Genomic DNA, 16,582 nt, shown 5'->3' with positions numbered 1-16,582 from the left:
TGATGCTTCTCATCTCTCTCCTGTCTTGTCTCTCTGTCTCTGTCTCTTTCATGCAAAAAAAAAAAAATGTTTAGTATTCAATATTAATTCCTTGAGTAGATCTTTTATTTATGCTCTTTTTGTATTTAAAATTTTTTTTAGTGGTCACTCTAGGGGTTACATCATGCATCATGCATCATTTGCTTATCATTGTCTAAGAGTTAATATTGTACTATTTCACATATAATATAAATTTCTTACAAAAGTATAATTCCATTTGCTACAGTTGTTCTAGTTATCATGCCTATTTAATAAATAACCCCAAAATTTAGTAACATAAATACACATTTATTATGCTTGTGGATTCTTTGGGTCATTAAAGAAGGTTCCTGAACTCAATTCCAACATGGGGTCAACACACAGTCTTGGACATCAGCAGGGTATCCAAGAATTTAATTCAATTCTGACACTATCTGCCCTGAGATAGCCTCAGATTCCACAGGTTAAAGGTTCAGTTCTTCAAGATTGTACCCCCACCTCCTCACCCCCCACCCCATACACTTCAGACACCATGTACAAGCCTGGGCTCTTACTTTGCTTCTGACCAACAGGCTATAGATTGGAGTTTCCGAAAACTCCCTCCCACTCAGAATGTCAATCACAAGTCCAGGTTGTTACCTGTACTTCTGACCAAGTGTTTATAAATCAGAGGTTATTCCAAACCCTCCTAGGATTTTACTACTTTGTTAGAATAACTCACGAATCTCAAAGGAACATTACTTACTAATCACCAGTGTATTATAAAAGCATATAATGCCAGACCACGGGATGGAGGAGATGCACAGGGCAAGGTATGTGGGAAGGTGTGTGAGGTTTACATGTACTCTCTGGAAGTGCCTCTCTCCTTGTACCTTCACCAACCTATAAGCTCTCCAAAGCCTGTCTTTTTGAATTTTTATGAAGGCTTTATTTCACAGTCATTATTGATTAAATCATTGGCCATTGGCACTAGATTCAACCTCCTACTCCTGTCCCCTCTAATTACATGATTAGTTCTCATGGCTAGCAGCCCATGCCACCATCCTTAGACGCTTTCTAAAAGTCATCTCATTTAACAAAACAAAAGACACCCTTTTTTACTCTCAATACATAGGAAATTCCAAGAGTTTGGGGAGCTGTGAGTCAGGAATTGTGGCAAAACCAGATAGCTATGGAAACTATATTTTGGTCATGTGACTTATATTTGTTATAAGTCATAATAGTGCAGTCAGGAATTTAGACAAAGAAGAGTGGGGTTAAAGCACCTCTGTTCTTTAATGTCCAAGGACTCAACAACTGTAGAAAACTTAAATCCTCGGGCTGAAATTATCCAAAAGATAATTTATTTGTATATATGGCAGTTGGTTCTGGCTGTTGGTTGTTACCTGTGGTGGATCTGTCAGCTGGGACAACTATACATGCCTCTCCATGTGGCTTGAATAGCAACATGAAGGCTGCATCAGAAGGATGGTCATTCTGAGAAAAAGATAGAAACAGGTGGAAACTAAGCTACCCTCCAGGACCTCACTTTGGAAGTCACTCAGCATATATTTTGCCACATTCTACTTGTCAAGGTAGTTGCTGCAAAGACCAGGCCATATTCAAGAAGAAAGGAATTAGATTCCCCTCTTATGGAAGGAGTGTCAAGGAGCAATTCTAGGATTCTAGGACCAGAAGTATTGTTATGACCTTTCTGGAAAAACATAATGTACCACACTCTGTCCTCTAGCTACAACAATTCATCTTTCTCGCATGCCAGTTATACTCACTTCTCCATGACTCCCTGGAAGTCATCCTTTTATCTATAGTTTCAGTGTCTAGGATCTCATCACCCAAATCAGGTCCAGCTGCGAATGAGGTGCCTTGGCTGTACATCTCACATATGACCAACAAATTTTGATCTGAAGCCCTATGAATTACAGGCATAAGTTATCTGCTCCTCCACACCAAGCAAATAGTGGTGGGACAGGAATATGCTAAGTAGTACAGACATTGTTATTCAAGATAGGAGAGGACATGGGAGGCACACAATAGCCACTGGTCCATGGTAATTCTGAAATCCAGCCAGACATGTTTCCAGTTCCTTGATCAGATCTTGGCCCTTTCTGCCTTAGAATGAGTTCCCATTGTTGTGCTTTTTGCATCATCCTTTCTTTTTCATAAGAAATGCCCAGCGTTTGCAGTTGTAGTTTTTCAGCTGTTTCTTGTTGTAGTGATTTGGGATCTATGGGCTTTTCATTTGCATTGAATCTGTTTTAATTCAAGCTGGTAGTGTTTTTACTACAATTCTCTTTACAATTTTGCAACCTTTTTGTGAAATTTTTATAGATCACATTATTATACAAAAGCCATACTCTGAAGTTTCATCAAAATAAGTTCTTTTCTATTTAAAGATTTCTGTAAGGCTGCCAAGGGCCCAAACCCTAACATTCTTAGAAATGTCACAGGCAAATATTTGTAGCATGTTTTAAGAGAGCCTTTGGTCTGACTAATTCTTGGAGGCACACACTTAGATCTTTCAGAGGTCCTAACAGATGATCCTATAATCCCACACGGTAGATTTGATCTTTGTTCTGATGCCCTTTCTAAATTAAAAATTTTTTTTTATAGGTTGGGAATAAAAAACAGATTTCTTTTTAACCAACTAAACGTTCTGGGCCCTCCTTATTTTATATACATTTTACTTGAAAATAGAATAATTTATTTATTTTCTTACCTCATTTCTGTCCTCTCCCATTTTAGGACAGGAAGCTAGAAGAATCCAGGCATGACTTCCAACACCCAACCTGGAATTCTTCTTAGATGCCTTATTATAGCTACATTTTATATTTTATACATTACCATAGGCAACATAGTTGCAAATCTTTCTACCAATACATAACAAAGTCTGTTTTCTTCAACTTCCAAAATTTCCTTCATATTTCCTTAAGCCCTGTTGACAAATTCCTGAAGTCATCAGACTTCTGTTAATAGTTTGTGGCCCCTTACACTTTCATCAAACATTCTTCTCAAGATCCTTCCAGCCTTTACCCACTCTGTGGTCCCAACGCCGTTCTCACATGCTTTTTGTTCAATTTGTTTGTTTTGTTATTACAAAGTGCCCTACTCTCTGTTCCAGTTAATTTGGTTGCATAACAAATTAACCCCAAACTTAGTGACATGAGTAAACATTTATTATGCTCACGAATTCTGTGGATCAAGAGCTTCGACAGGACACCGCGGGGATAGCTTGTCACTGCTTCTTAACGTTGGGAACTCAGCCAGAAGACTTGAAAGCCGGGGCCTGGAGACTTCTTACAGATTATTCATTCACATGCCTGGCGTTTGATGCTGGTTCTTGACTGAGACATTAGCTGAGGCTATTAGCTGGGAGAATTGCATGTGGGCTTTCCAAGTGGCCTAGGCTTCTTTACAACATGCTTTCAAGGGTTTCAGGAGGGCGCATCCCTAGAGACAGAACCAGATGAGAGGCACATCTCCCTGAATGCCTCAGCTTTGGAAGTCTTGCAGTATATCTGTGTCAGTGATGTACTCACAGAGTTTTAATTTATAGAGGTGACTAAGGGATGACATTGAGAAATCAATGCCTTTAAAGGAAGAATTTATTCTGTATAGTTCTCAAGAGAATGGAACATGTCAGGGCAATGTGGGGGAAGCACCAGGTCTGGTTAGGAGGCAGGAGCAGGATGCAAGGGCAAAGCGTGGTTGAGAGTTCCTATTGTGTTCTCTGTAGAGAAGACCAGGCAGGCCGGGGAGAACAGCTTAGGATTTGGAGAGTTTGATGTCAGTGAGCTCTGGGCTATAGGGGTGGTCTTTAATTGTCTGGTGTCTGACTCTGAGTGATTTAGAGCAGAGAAAATTTTGACTCTTTGTATATAAGATTTAGGTAAAGGAGGTGTTTGAGAATATGGACTCAGAATTGACTGGTTTGCATATAAAAGGAACGTTCCCAACTAAGGTGTGTGTGTGTGTGTGTGTGTGTGTGTGTGTGTGTGTGTGTGTGTGTGAGAGAGAGAGAGAGAGAGAGAGAGAGAGAGAGAAGGAGAAAGAGAGAAGCATTAACTTATAATTAAGGTACATATTCATTGATTGCTTCTCATATGTACCTTGACCAAGGGGCTCCAGCTGAGCCAGTGACCTCTTGCTCAAGCCAGTGACCTTGGGTTCAACCTAGTGACCTTTGTGCTCAAGCCAGTGACCATGGGATCATGTTGATGATCCCATACTCAAGCCAGTGACCCTGTGCTCAAGCTGGTGACCTTGGGGTTTTGAACCTGGGACCTCAGTATTTCAGGTTAACTCTCTATCCGCTGTGCCACTGCCTGTTCAGGCTAAACTCCAACTTTTGAAAGAAATAACTGGAGTATGGAAGGGCATGTGGAACAAATATATATGTGGACATTAAAAAAATTAAACAATTGTCACAACTGTCCTTTCTACTGTTGGTGCCAAGTATTTTATTTTTGGATATATTATGAATCTCACAATACTGTACTATTCTATTTGCTTTAAAACTGTTAGTTGTTTTTTAAAGAAATTAAGAGAAGAAAAAGAAGATAACATTTTGTATTTATTTTTTTATTTACCATTTTTAGTCTTCTTTATTCCTGGAAATCCGTAATCTGTAAACCTGGAATCATTTCTCTGCAACCTGAAGAACTTCACTTGACATTTTTTGTACAGAGTGTTTACTTTAAAAAATTATTTTAGCTTTTAATAAAGATCTAAAAATCTTTATTACATCCTCATTTTTGAAGAATATTCTCATTGGATGTTAAATTCTGGACTAACATTATTTCCTTTTACCATGTTAAAGATATCATACATAGCATTAGCTTATGGCCTCCATAATTTTTATTCTTTATAAAAATCAGCCATGCCCTAGCCAGATGACTCAGTTGGTTAGAACATTGTCCTGAAGCATAGAGGTTGTTGGTTCAATTCCCGGTCAGGGCACATCCAGGAACAGCCTGAAGAGCCTGTCTCTGTCTCTGTTTCTGTCTCTTGCCTCTCTCCCTGCCTTCTTCTCCCCCACTCCTCTCTAAAATAAGTAAAATAAACATTAAGAAAATTTTTTAAAAAAAGGTTAGCCATATTTTGTATCTCTGTTTGTAATATGGCATTTTTTTTCCTCTGACTGCTCTTCAGGTTTTTCTCTTTGACATTTTCAGGAATTTGACTATGAGGTTCCAAGTTGATTTTTCTTTGTTTTTGTGCTTCTTGGGTCTACTGAGCTTCTTGGATCTAAGAATTGATGTTTTCCATGATTATCAAATAAAATTTGATCATAATTTCTCCAATTTTTTCTGCTTTCTTTTTCTCCTTTTTTTTTCCCCTTTGGAACTCTAATCACTAATATTTTGGATGATTTTATATTTTCCCACAGACATTAAGGCTCCATTCATTTTTCCCCCCAATATCTTTTCTGCTTTGTAGTTTGGACAGTTTGTACTCACTTGTGCTCAAGTCCACTGATATTCCTTCTGTAATTATGTACATCCAGTGAACTTTTCCTCTCAGTGTCATAGAACATAACAATTTATAATGATTCTAGAATATTTATTTTATTCTCTTTCATAATGTTCATTACTCAGCTTAGATTTCCCATCTGCTTACTCATCATGTCTGTCTTTTCATTTAGATCCTTGAATATCTTTATAACAGGACTATAAGTTGAAGTTCTTTTCTGCTAATTCCAACATCTGAGTCATCTTGGAATCTTTCTCAGTTTTATTATTATTGTTATAAAGCACATTTTCTCATTTCTTTGTATATCCAGTAACTTTTTTATTATTATATGCTGGACAGTGTGAATGATATAACATAGAGTCTGTATTATGTTATCCACCACTAAAATTGACGAGTGTTGTTTTTAAACTTTTATATCCTGTCAAGTTTTTTTTCATTCCTTATGAAGATGAAATTGTTTTGACTTTATCTTTAGAGCATTGGTCACACTCTAGACAGGAGTCAGTGAGCTTCGGCTTGTTCACTAAATCTAACCTATGGCCTACTTTTATAGAGCCCATGAACTAAAAATAGTTTATTACATTTTAAAATAATTGGTAAAAGAAGAAAAAAAAAGAAGAGCAAAAAGGAGAATAAAAGAAGATGGCAGGTGGCTCACAAAGTCTAAAATACTGGCTTGCTATAGAAAATATTTGTCAACCACACCTCGAGGGAATGGGACATTTTTAAAGGTTTGGCTTTTCTGAGTCTCAACTATGCTGAGGTAACAGACTGAAACTCCAACCTCTTCCAGATGCACAAACTCTGATGTCCGTTCAGCTCTCCACCCCATGGCACTGAGCTTGGTGGAATCTTGCTTTGCACGTGCACAGCACAGCCAGCCGCCTGCAGGGGTGCCTCCTGCAGACTTCTGTGCCTCTACCCCTGTCCTGTGATGATGTCGACATAAGAGGCCATTTCGCTGTGAACAAGACCATTGGAAAAATTCTTTTGATTTAACTCAAATGGGCCCTGGCCGGTTGGCTCAGTGGTAGAGCGTTGGCCTGGCGTACAGAAGTCCCGGGTTCGATTCCCGGCCAGGGCACACAGGAGAAGCGCCCATTTGCTTCTCCACCCCTCCCCCTCTCCTTCCTCTCTGTCTCTCTCTTCCCCTCCTGCAGCGAGGCTCCATTGGAGCAAAGATGGCCCGGGCGCTGGAGATGGCTCCTTGGCCTCTGCCCCAGGCACTGGAGTGGCTCTGGTCGCAACAACGGCCCCGGAGGGGCAGAGCATCACCCCCTGGTGGGCAGAGCGTCGCCCCCTGGTGGGCGTGCCGGGTGGATCCGGGTCGGGCGCATGCGGGAGTCTGTCTGACTGTCTCTCCCCGTTTCCAGCTTCAGAAAAAGAAAAAAAAAAAAATTAACTCAAACGGAAGCCACTACACCCCAGAAAACTTGCCCTTTATTTCTATTATGTTCCATGTCAGACATGACCTACCCTTCTTCCGGCCCTTTTTCTACGAGTGGTAGTTAACCTCATTCATTTCTTCCCCTTCACATAAATGACAATAAATTTATTTCCTTGCCACTGCTTACAGGGTGAGTTGGTTGCTTGAAAATGAATACTTCTCCTTTAAGTAAAAAAAGAGAAACAATAAACAGAGATATGCAGAACAAAAGACAATATTCTTATTCAGTCTTATTCATGTCATTTTGTTCAACTCGCAAGGGAGGAGACTGTGCATATGTTTTAAAATTGGGGCTGAGAAAAGGTCATAGAGATAATTTTTCTGGGAATCTTCCTAATTTCAGGTTATTAAAAACCTTTCTTAAACATCATTTACAATAACTATATAATAATTTCTATAGATTCACCAGAATGTTGCTTAACTCTCCCTGTAACGGTGCATTTTTAGGTTGTCACATTTCCTGTACATGCGTGTGCACAGCTGAGACAGACACTTTCCAGTGTGGAGCCAGGAAACGTAGTGCTCAGGGTTCTAGCCTCTGTGGTGCAGGGAGGCCTGGGGTACTGTCTGTGCTGGGTGAGTGACCCCCACGTCTGCCACAGCTCAACAGTCCTCTGCCTTACTGCCTGTTCTAATTGCAATACACTTTGATCCTTGATTAACTTCATTCAACCTTTGACATTTGTTGTAAATTTACTTCCCAGTTTGCTACTTGCTTTTTAGGGTTTTTGAAAACTCACAAGTTAAACTTTTTTCATTGGAATTTTTTAAACTTGTTTTTATGCTTAGAAAATTTTTCTCCACTCAGAAATCAGATATTCATTGCTATATTTCTTCCTTCTTTCCTTCCTTCTCCCTCCCCCTCCCCTCCCCCTCCCCTCCCCCTCCCCTCCCCCTCCCCTCCCCCTCCCCTCCCCTCCCCTCCCCTCCCCTTTCTTCCTTCCTTCCTTCCTTCCTTCCTTCCTTCCTTCCTTCCTTCCTTCCTTCCTTCCTTCCTTCCTTCCTTCCTTCCTTTTTATCTTCTCTCCACAATTCCTTCCTTTCTTTCTTTCTTTCTTTCTTCCTCCCTGCCTCCCACCTTCCCTCTTTCCTTTCCTTTCCTCTCCTTTCCTTTCTTTTCCTTTCCTTCCTTTTCTTTTCCTTTTTCTTTGCTCTTTCTTTTATTTTAAAACATTTTAAGTTTTTAATCCTTCCAGAGTTGATTTTGGTTTATGATATGAGAGACTTTATGTGAGTTTTTTCTTTTGTTAACCAAATATCCCAGTGACTTTTATTGAATAATTAAAATTCTTGAAAGGTCAAGAAGTCTCTTCATAGACAGCAGGTTCTGAATGCCTAGTCCAGGGCCCTTGGCAACTCATACTCTCGGGTTAAACAATATTCAGAGACTAGTTGCAATATTTCAAAAGCTTTTTGAGACATCACTTTATCCTTCATGAAAAAAATTTATTCACCATAAAACTCAAAATATTAACTATTTTTTAAACATATGATTAGAATTTTATCAACTCCATTCAATATAATTAAGCATTTATTAGGCACCTGTTGTATACCTTACAACCCTTGGATTCTTCATGGCAGACATGGGTTAACCTAGGGAAAGACAAATAGGGGATGACCAATAATTGAAGTTTTATGAATAAATTATTTCAAAACATGAGGTTCTGGGAAGAAAAGCAGTAAGATGAGAAAATGTTATGACATTTCCTGAGGGCATGGACCAGTCTCTTTATTTTTCTGCACTGAGCACCTACTTAGTGCCTGGCACCTGGCAAGACTGCAGTGATCTATTCAATAAAACTGAATTGATAAGAAACAGGAGGCTCAGAGGCCACAGCACTACTCACCCCCTTTTTCTAGTGATAAGAGTTTTAGACTGCAGTGATCTATTTAATAAAACTGAATTGATAAGAAACAGGAGGCTCAGAGGCCACAGCACCACTCACTCCCTTTCTCTAGCAATAGAGTTTTAAGCTCCTCTGGGAGGCAGTGAATCAAAATGTTTTATATTTGAACATATTTTTCTAGAGAGTTGATCCATAATTTTAATCAAACTCTGAGAAGATTTTATAACCATCCTCCTCCCCCAATTAAGAAACATTGTTCTTACTAAAATACATTCCTGTAAACAGGTTTCTAAAAAATTCACATATTTTATTCATTTAATCACTCCCTAAGCCTTAGATTTCGAGACAGCAGTTGAGTATATTTTTCAGAGAAATATTAGCTCCTTTAAGAGAATTGAATAAGTCCTGTCTCCCTTCCTAAGTGCTTCTTATTGGGGCAAGAAGAACCCCAAATAGAGGTTAAGTGCTACTAAAATTCACCAAATTGACTAACCCGCTGGAAGCATCACCTACTCGTGTGTTCTGAGTGACTAAACTGTACGTTTTATGAACTGTCATTGGAGGCTAGACGTTTCCAGGAAAGTCCCGCTGAGGTCGCACATTCTGTGAGAACAGTCCCTGCAGTGACTCAGCCACAGCAGGGGCTGCAGGAGCCTGTGGGAGAATCGAGCGAGGTGCACGTGAAGCCAGTCTTGAAAAAATGGAACATGTCACAGCATTGCAGCCCACATGCTCCTGAGCCTAGCTGCCATCCTGGGTGGGCTATCTCAGGGTGTCCTGTTTGCACTAGTTGTTCTGGGCGTGGTACCCTCCCACTCATGCTGCAAATCACTAATCTGTGCATGCATACACACACACGCACGCACGCACGCACGCACGCACAGAGTTGCCTGGCCTAGGAACAATGAAACAAAAAAACCCCAGGAATTAGGACTCTTAGCTAAAGTTTTGAGGAAAACTAATGCAATGAAAATAAATACCGAAATAAGTTTTCCTGTTTAAATCAGTTTTTACCCCAAAGGCAGAAACCTCAACAGAACCAGCAGGCCACCTTGCGTTCAGTGTGGGGCTAGGCTCTGCGCGCTAATACCAAAGCAGATGTTGAAATGTCCACTAGATGGCGCCCTAGTCCAGGCAAATAGTTTCCAACCTTGGCAAGGAGACAGATTTTGGCATTAATATGAATATCCTGCAGGCAGATTAACACAAGGCCTATTGATTTTTCACACAGATATTTCATTTTCTACTAGAAGAATACCCTTTCCTCTGCCACCCTATACTCAGCTTAAAAAAAAGGCAGCAAAAACAAACAAACAAATTGATGTTTCTTCATTTATTTGACTGTGTTCCTAAAACGATAAGTGTAAACTCATTAAGGACATTACATGCTCAGGGGAATAGTTTTCAAATTCTTAGTAGTGGCCCCTACCATTTTAGCTGTGTAGTAGGAAAAGTAAGGAATATGGAGTTGGAAAGGCATTTTGGGGACTTAGCTCTTCCTGTGGTGTGACGTCAGCCAGGGCTGGGGTCTTCAGTTTCCTCACTGAAAGTAACAGTATTGCTTATCTTAATTGTTATATTAAAAGAAAACAGGAACAAGAAAGAATTCTCTCTTATTTTCTGGTGATGCAGGCTAAAACATTTACTGCTGAAACCAAATGTAGAATTTATTTGAAAAATATTCCAGGGGACAAAAGGGGAATGGATGAAAGAAAGACTGGCAAAGGTTTGAAAATGAGTAAGCATTCACATGTCAGTGTGTCAGCCCTTATGCGTGTTTACAATGTTCCATAATGAATGGTTGGAACAACTTCTTCTGGCACCAGGCTGGTGTGTGGACAGGGGAGGAGTGAAGTTCTAAACCGTCGCGGTCACTATTCATCTCCTCCACCCTTCATTATTAAAAGATGAAGGACCTGGACTAGCAGAACTAAGATCCTTTCACTGTCTTATTTTTATGACTGTCCAGTACCAGCTTACCTTGTAAGTGGTACACATCTAGGAACAAATGTCTTCTCAATCAGGTCTCTGTTCTCCTAGCCGAGGCCTTTCTTGGCCATCCTATCTAAACCCTCAGCCTGTGACCTCACCCTCAACCTTAGATTTGATTTCTTCATATTATTTTTCACTCCCAGTGTTACAGTGTGACTGTCTTACTCTCCCCAAAATCTTCTGTTGAAGCCCCAGTCCCCAATGTAACTCTCTATTTGGAGGTAATGGCTTTTCAGGAGGTAACAGATGAAAGATGATACAAGCGGGGCCCTGATCCAATAGCACTGGTGTCCTTATGAGAAGAGAAAGAGACAGCAGGGATGCACAGGCACAGAGGAAAAGCGGTGTGAGCACACAGCAAGAAGGTGGCCCCCTGCAACCAAGGAGGGAGGCCTCAGGGGAAACCAGCTCTGCTGCCGCCTTGATCTTGGACTTCCAGCCTACAGAACTGTAAGAAATAAATTTCTGTTGCTTCATCCACCTAGTCTGTGGTACTTTATTATGACAGCTTGAGAAGACTAACATAGCCAGAAGTCATCTTTCTTGTTTATTTCTTTGTTTCCAATCTGACTTCCCAACCAGAATGTAAACATTGTGGGACAGTGTATGGCCCATGGCAGAGACCCAATAAGCATGCTAAATGATTATGTAAATGAACTTAAGTTCATTCTACACATTCTTATTTTGCAGAGGAAAGTCCCTTTGCCAATTAGATTTGTCCACCTTGAACTGTGAGTTTTATAAACATGCAATAGTTTTCAATGAGAAGGCACATGGGATGGTAAAGGGTCAGTGTCACTAAAAATGTTGCCATCCTTCTCTGTTAGCCATTTCTCACCATGAGCATCTCAGGCTCCTTAAAAAATTCAGCTGATGTTTAGAAACCAGGATGTTCTGCACCTGAGCATGAAGCCAGGTTGTAGAAACACAGTCTAGCCATGATCAAACCCTCTGTCTGTTTGTCTGACATACTCTACAATTTCACCAGAAATTATATCATTAGAAGAATAAAAAACCAGACTTAAAAATGGAACGATCCTGTTTACACTCCATTGTCAGGATATTAGAGGATGGACGTCCCCTGCACTGCAGAAGAACCATCTCTAACGACGAAAACCATTACTCACAGACATTGGCCACTGTCACACTTAAAATAATACTTAGTGTCACATTTTATTTATTAATGTTTTCTTCTACATTTTGTTTTTAATTTTTTAAAAACTTTAGAGAGAGAGGAAGGGAGAGAGAGACACATCAATTTGTTTTTCTTATTTATGCTTTCATTGGTTGATTCTTTTAAAAATATTTATCTTTCTTATGATTTGCTTTGCATTAGCAATGAAATGTTTTTAGCAATATTTTATCTATTGATTTTAAAGAGGAGAGAGAGAGAGAGAGAGAGAGAGAGAGAGAAAGGAGGAGGGAGAGGAATAGGGAGCATCAGCTAGTGGCTGCTTCTCATATGTGCCTTGACCAGGCAAGCCCAGGGTTTTGAACTGGTGACCTCAGCCTTCCTGGTTGATACCCTATCTACTGTGCCACCACAGGTTAATAATACTTGTATGTGCCCTAAACAGGGATCAGACCTGCAACCTTGGCCTATGGGGATGGTACTCTAACCAACTGAGGTAATGAACCAACGCCATATATCTTGTTGTGTTTTTTTAAAATAAACTTTATTTTGGATTCATTTTTAATTACAGAAAATGTTCAAAGATAGCAGAGAGTTCCTGTATACCCTTCACCCAGCTTCCCTTAATGTGGCTGTCTTACATGCTCTGGCACATGTGTCAGAACTAAGAAACTAGCACTGGTACGTTAGTGTTGATCAAAGCCCAGACTTGATGTGGAGTTCACCAGCTTTCCCAGGCCATCCCCTTTCCTCTCCAGGATCCAGCCAGAGTCTCACACTGCCCGTACTTGTCAAGTCTCCTTAGCCTCTTCCAGACCATGAGACTTTCTCAGTCTTTCCTTGCTGTTAATTATCTAGATATTCTTGAGAAGAATTGGTCAGGTATTCCTTAGAATATCCCCCAGTCTGGATTTGTCTGACATTTTCCTCATAATTAGATTGAGGACATGGAATTTTATAGAACGACAATCATTGGCATGAAGTGTTGTTCTCATCACAGCATATCAAGGGTGTAGGATAGCCTCATGACATCGTGGATAATATCAACCTGACCACTTGGTTAAGGTCATGTCTGCTGGGTCTCTCCACAGTTACTGTTTCCCATCTTCCTTGTCTATTCTTTGGGAAGAAGTCATTAGTTCCAGCCCACTGTCAGCATGGTAGAGGTGTCCCGTCCTAGAGAAAGGTTGGTGTCTATTATTTGGAATTCTTCCATAAGCAAGATGTGTCCCTTCTTCCTATTTATTTATTCAATTATTTTTGTCCATCAATATAGAATCGTGTAAAAAGATAACTATTTTATGCCATTGATACAATATGGTCTACATGTAGACAGATACTGATAAACTAAATTGTTAAGAAGTAAACACAAATTGAAGTGTTTCTGAAGGTGAGAAACGGTCCATCCAGCTGTTCCTGGGTGTGCTCCAGGCTTCAGTAGCTCTATGCTCTGCTCCGGCCCTTTGGGGCTCACGCCTCAGCTGCATGCCCTGGCCAGCAGATCTTAATCATGGTGATTTCAGCACTCCCCTGACCTCACTGGGTATCCAATTTTCCTTCCCTCCCACTCCTTGTCAATAACTTTTTTCTTTTCAAATTATAAGGAAATTTATTTTGAAAGTTACACAGGTAGTAGAAGGGCCCATGGTGCTTAGGAGAAAGAAGGAGAGAGATATGCAGAGGAAAGAAGGAGGAGAGGTTTGGGGGTGTTTCTGGGGTGGTGGCGCTAGTGTGCTGAGGACAGAAGAAGACAGGCATGATGGGCTCCATAGAGAGAGCCACCTGAATAAACGTTTTTTTAAAATTAATTTTACATTTACAGAAAAGGTGCAAAGACAGCAGAGGGTTCCCATGTACCTCTCGCCCCCTTTCAGCTTTCCTCATTGTTATCATTTTACATTATCACAGCATGTTTGTCAGAACTAAGACCGGGGACATGGGCAGTGGTTCTCCCCTGACATGAGTCCCAGGGGCCAGGTCTGCCCACTTCCTGGCCTTCCCCTGAGAGGCCCAGCCCAGTCTAGAACCCAGTTCTGTTTGCCCAAAGGAGGGGCCAGATGTGGATTTCCCATCAAATCCCATGTTCAGACAGAAGTTGCTCCAAAACATCTACCTCAAAGGGTTAACTAATGTCCTTCAAATACCCTTTAGGTTTCGGGGAGTACTTTCTAGTCTTTAATATTTTAGTGAATGAATATATTCATTTAACTTACTGTTGCCCTTTTTTGGTTTCATAACATATAGTCATGCAGTTATTAGCTTTTATCTTTCAGAATATAATAGCTAAAGATATTGCCTTTTCCACTTTTACTTCCATAAACATTTATTAATCACCACACCTGCTCTGCCCTCCATATGAAGTCAGGCATTTGGGGGACTGAAGAGGCATCAACCCACATGCAAGAAAGTTGCAGCAGAATGGGGGGAGAGAAAAGGCCCATAAACATAACTACAATGAAGGCAGAACACAAGAGAGATGTTTCAAAAGCAGATAAACTGATCATGTCACTGTTCTGTGAAGTCCTTGAGGGGCTTCCAAACACCTTCAAGACAAAAAGTGTTTCTGACATGCTTTTGAAAGTCCTCCAAGATTTGTTGCTATTCTCCCTCTTATCTTCTGAACACCAGCCATGGAGATCTTCTTTGGGATCCTAGAAGGGCGACACTGCCCTATCTCCAGTCCCGCTCCTGCAGCTCCTGTTCCTGGAACACCCTTGCTCGTCCCTGGGCCGCCTCTGCTTGTGTGTCTGCCAGTTCGTAGTGAACCTTGCTTCTTTAGAGATTCACTCCCAGAAGTTGGCCTCTTGTCATGCCTTCCCAAAGCATCCCAATGTCACCTTTTCTAAGACATTGCATTTTCACGGCAACCTGCACTGACTGCCCTCCCACCTGGGGTGCCCACATGCTCCCGCAGGGGCTCTGTGCTGTGTTCCCTGCCATGTCTCCCATGCCCAGGGCAGTCTGGGCCACTGTGCAATCAAGAAATGTTATGGAATCAACAAATGCACAAATAAAATGAGAGGTAGGGGAATAAGAGGCATAAACAAAGTGCTTTCAGGATTTCAGGAAGAGTTAAAGGGCATTTAGATAGTGAGATCAAAAAATTTTCCTGTTGGAGCTGATATCTGCCCCACCTCGCAGGGTAGAAAGGCTGAACTGAGGGGCCAAGACATTTCTGATAAGAGTCAGCATAAGGAAGTAGGAGGAAGGACAAGTCAGGGCAACAGAGAGACGTCCAATTTGGCTGAAGTCTAGAAAGGATGGGGGGAGAAGGAAAAATAACATATGATACCAAGTAGGCTAGGTAAGTGAACTCAATAGACATTTAATAACTATTTTTCTTTTTTTCTAGCTGTTTCCTGTACGGTTGCTCCTCAGTCACTGACCACAGGACTGAGTGGCTATGGGAATGCACAGGTGCAGACTCGGGCAGACTCTCTCTCTCCAACGTTGTGGAGGGGACTGCACCTCACCGGGCATAGCCCTAGGTTCTCCTACGCCACCTGGATGGAGCCTGGGGAGAGGGACCTCCTGCAGACCTCATCTTGGATTAATAAGTATTTTTAAATGGAACAAGGTTCTTCATGAAATACTGAGCTTCCTACCACTACAAACATTTAAGCAAAGATCTGATGACAGTCAGCACCAAAATACTGTGACAGGTGTTCCTGCATTGGGTCAGAGTCTGGGTAACTAGACAATAATCCTAAAGTCTCTTTCTAACTTAAAATTCAGTGACTCTCAGGTCATTTTCCAACCTTTGGATAAATAGAGATAACCAAGTGGTTCTTAGTGGCTGGTTAAGAGTTGAGGGCCGAAGCTTGTGGAGAGAGTGGGTGACGGGAATAAGGTTTTGGTTTCATTTTAGTAGAGTAAGCACTATTCCATGTAAACATGGGTATTGGGGACCGAATAAATAAACAGTGTATTTTTGCAATCTGGACAGAGGTGCTGGGCCTAAACCCCACCTCATTTGCCTAGTTAACAAAGAGCTACACCTGATTCTCATTTATCTCACACATGTTCTCTAGAGGAGGCTGGAAGCTAGTTTCTTATTAGTGTAAAGTATATTTGGATGGTATGGTGGGGGTTGTCTTTGAGTTGCCTTGGAAACTTAATTGAATTGCTGATGGACTACATTTTTTCTATGAATAAAAGTGGATGTGCTTCTGGGAGTGGGGGGTTACAGCTAAGGAACAGTAGAGACTCCTGTGGTGTCCTCCCGAACCCATCTGTATGTATATATCTTTAAGTCTCTGTCTATCATTTATTTCAATTCCATACCTTTTCCCATTCAAAGACCTCATAATAGACTTATTGCAGCCGGACTGCGACACATGGGGAAGGAGGTGAAATCAGGGAAGAAGAAGCCAAGGAGGGAAGACAGAGAGGTGACACCCTGTGGACCCCAAGGAGGTGTAAGTACTGGTTGAGAGTGGCATTGACAAAGAGGACAGTGCTCCCCTTTGCAGAGTCTGCAACATCAAGAAAGAAGGAAGTGAAGATTCAGAGAAATGGGAAGGTCAAGGCAGAAAAGTAAGATTCAGTGATTTCAGTGAAACTGGAGATGAAGTTCTTCTTAACAGTCAGAAGCAGAGAGAGGCCAGGAGTCTTCAGACCACAGACAAGATTTGGAAAAGCTCAAAAGCAGAAAATTAATTAAAGAATTACCAGTGT

General features: G+C 41.0%; 1 non-coding gene across 1 annotated transcript; it reads right to left on the bottom strand.

Moving 5' to 3' along the window:
* Positions 1 to 15,255: 15,255 nt before the first annotated feature.
* Positions 15,256 to 15,454, bottom strand: LOC136390344 (small nucleolar RNA SNORA73 family). Its single transcript, XR_010748747.1, has one exon. It is a non-coding gene; the product is annotated as a small nucleolar RNA SNORA73 family (small nucleolar RNA).
* Between the last annotated feature and the right edge of the window lie 1,128 nt (positions 15,455 to 16,582).

Source organism: Saccopteryx leptura, chromosome 1 (genome assembly GCF_036850995.1).
Source record: "Saccopteryx leptura isolate mSacLep1 chromosome 1, mSacLep1_pri_phased_curated, whole genome shotgun sequence".
NCBI lineage: Eukaryota > Metazoa > Chordata > Mammalia > Chiroptera > Emballonuridae > Saccopteryx > Saccopteryx leptura.
Note: the sequence above shows the minus strand (reverse complement) of the source record. Positions and strands in the feature narration are given on the sequence as shown.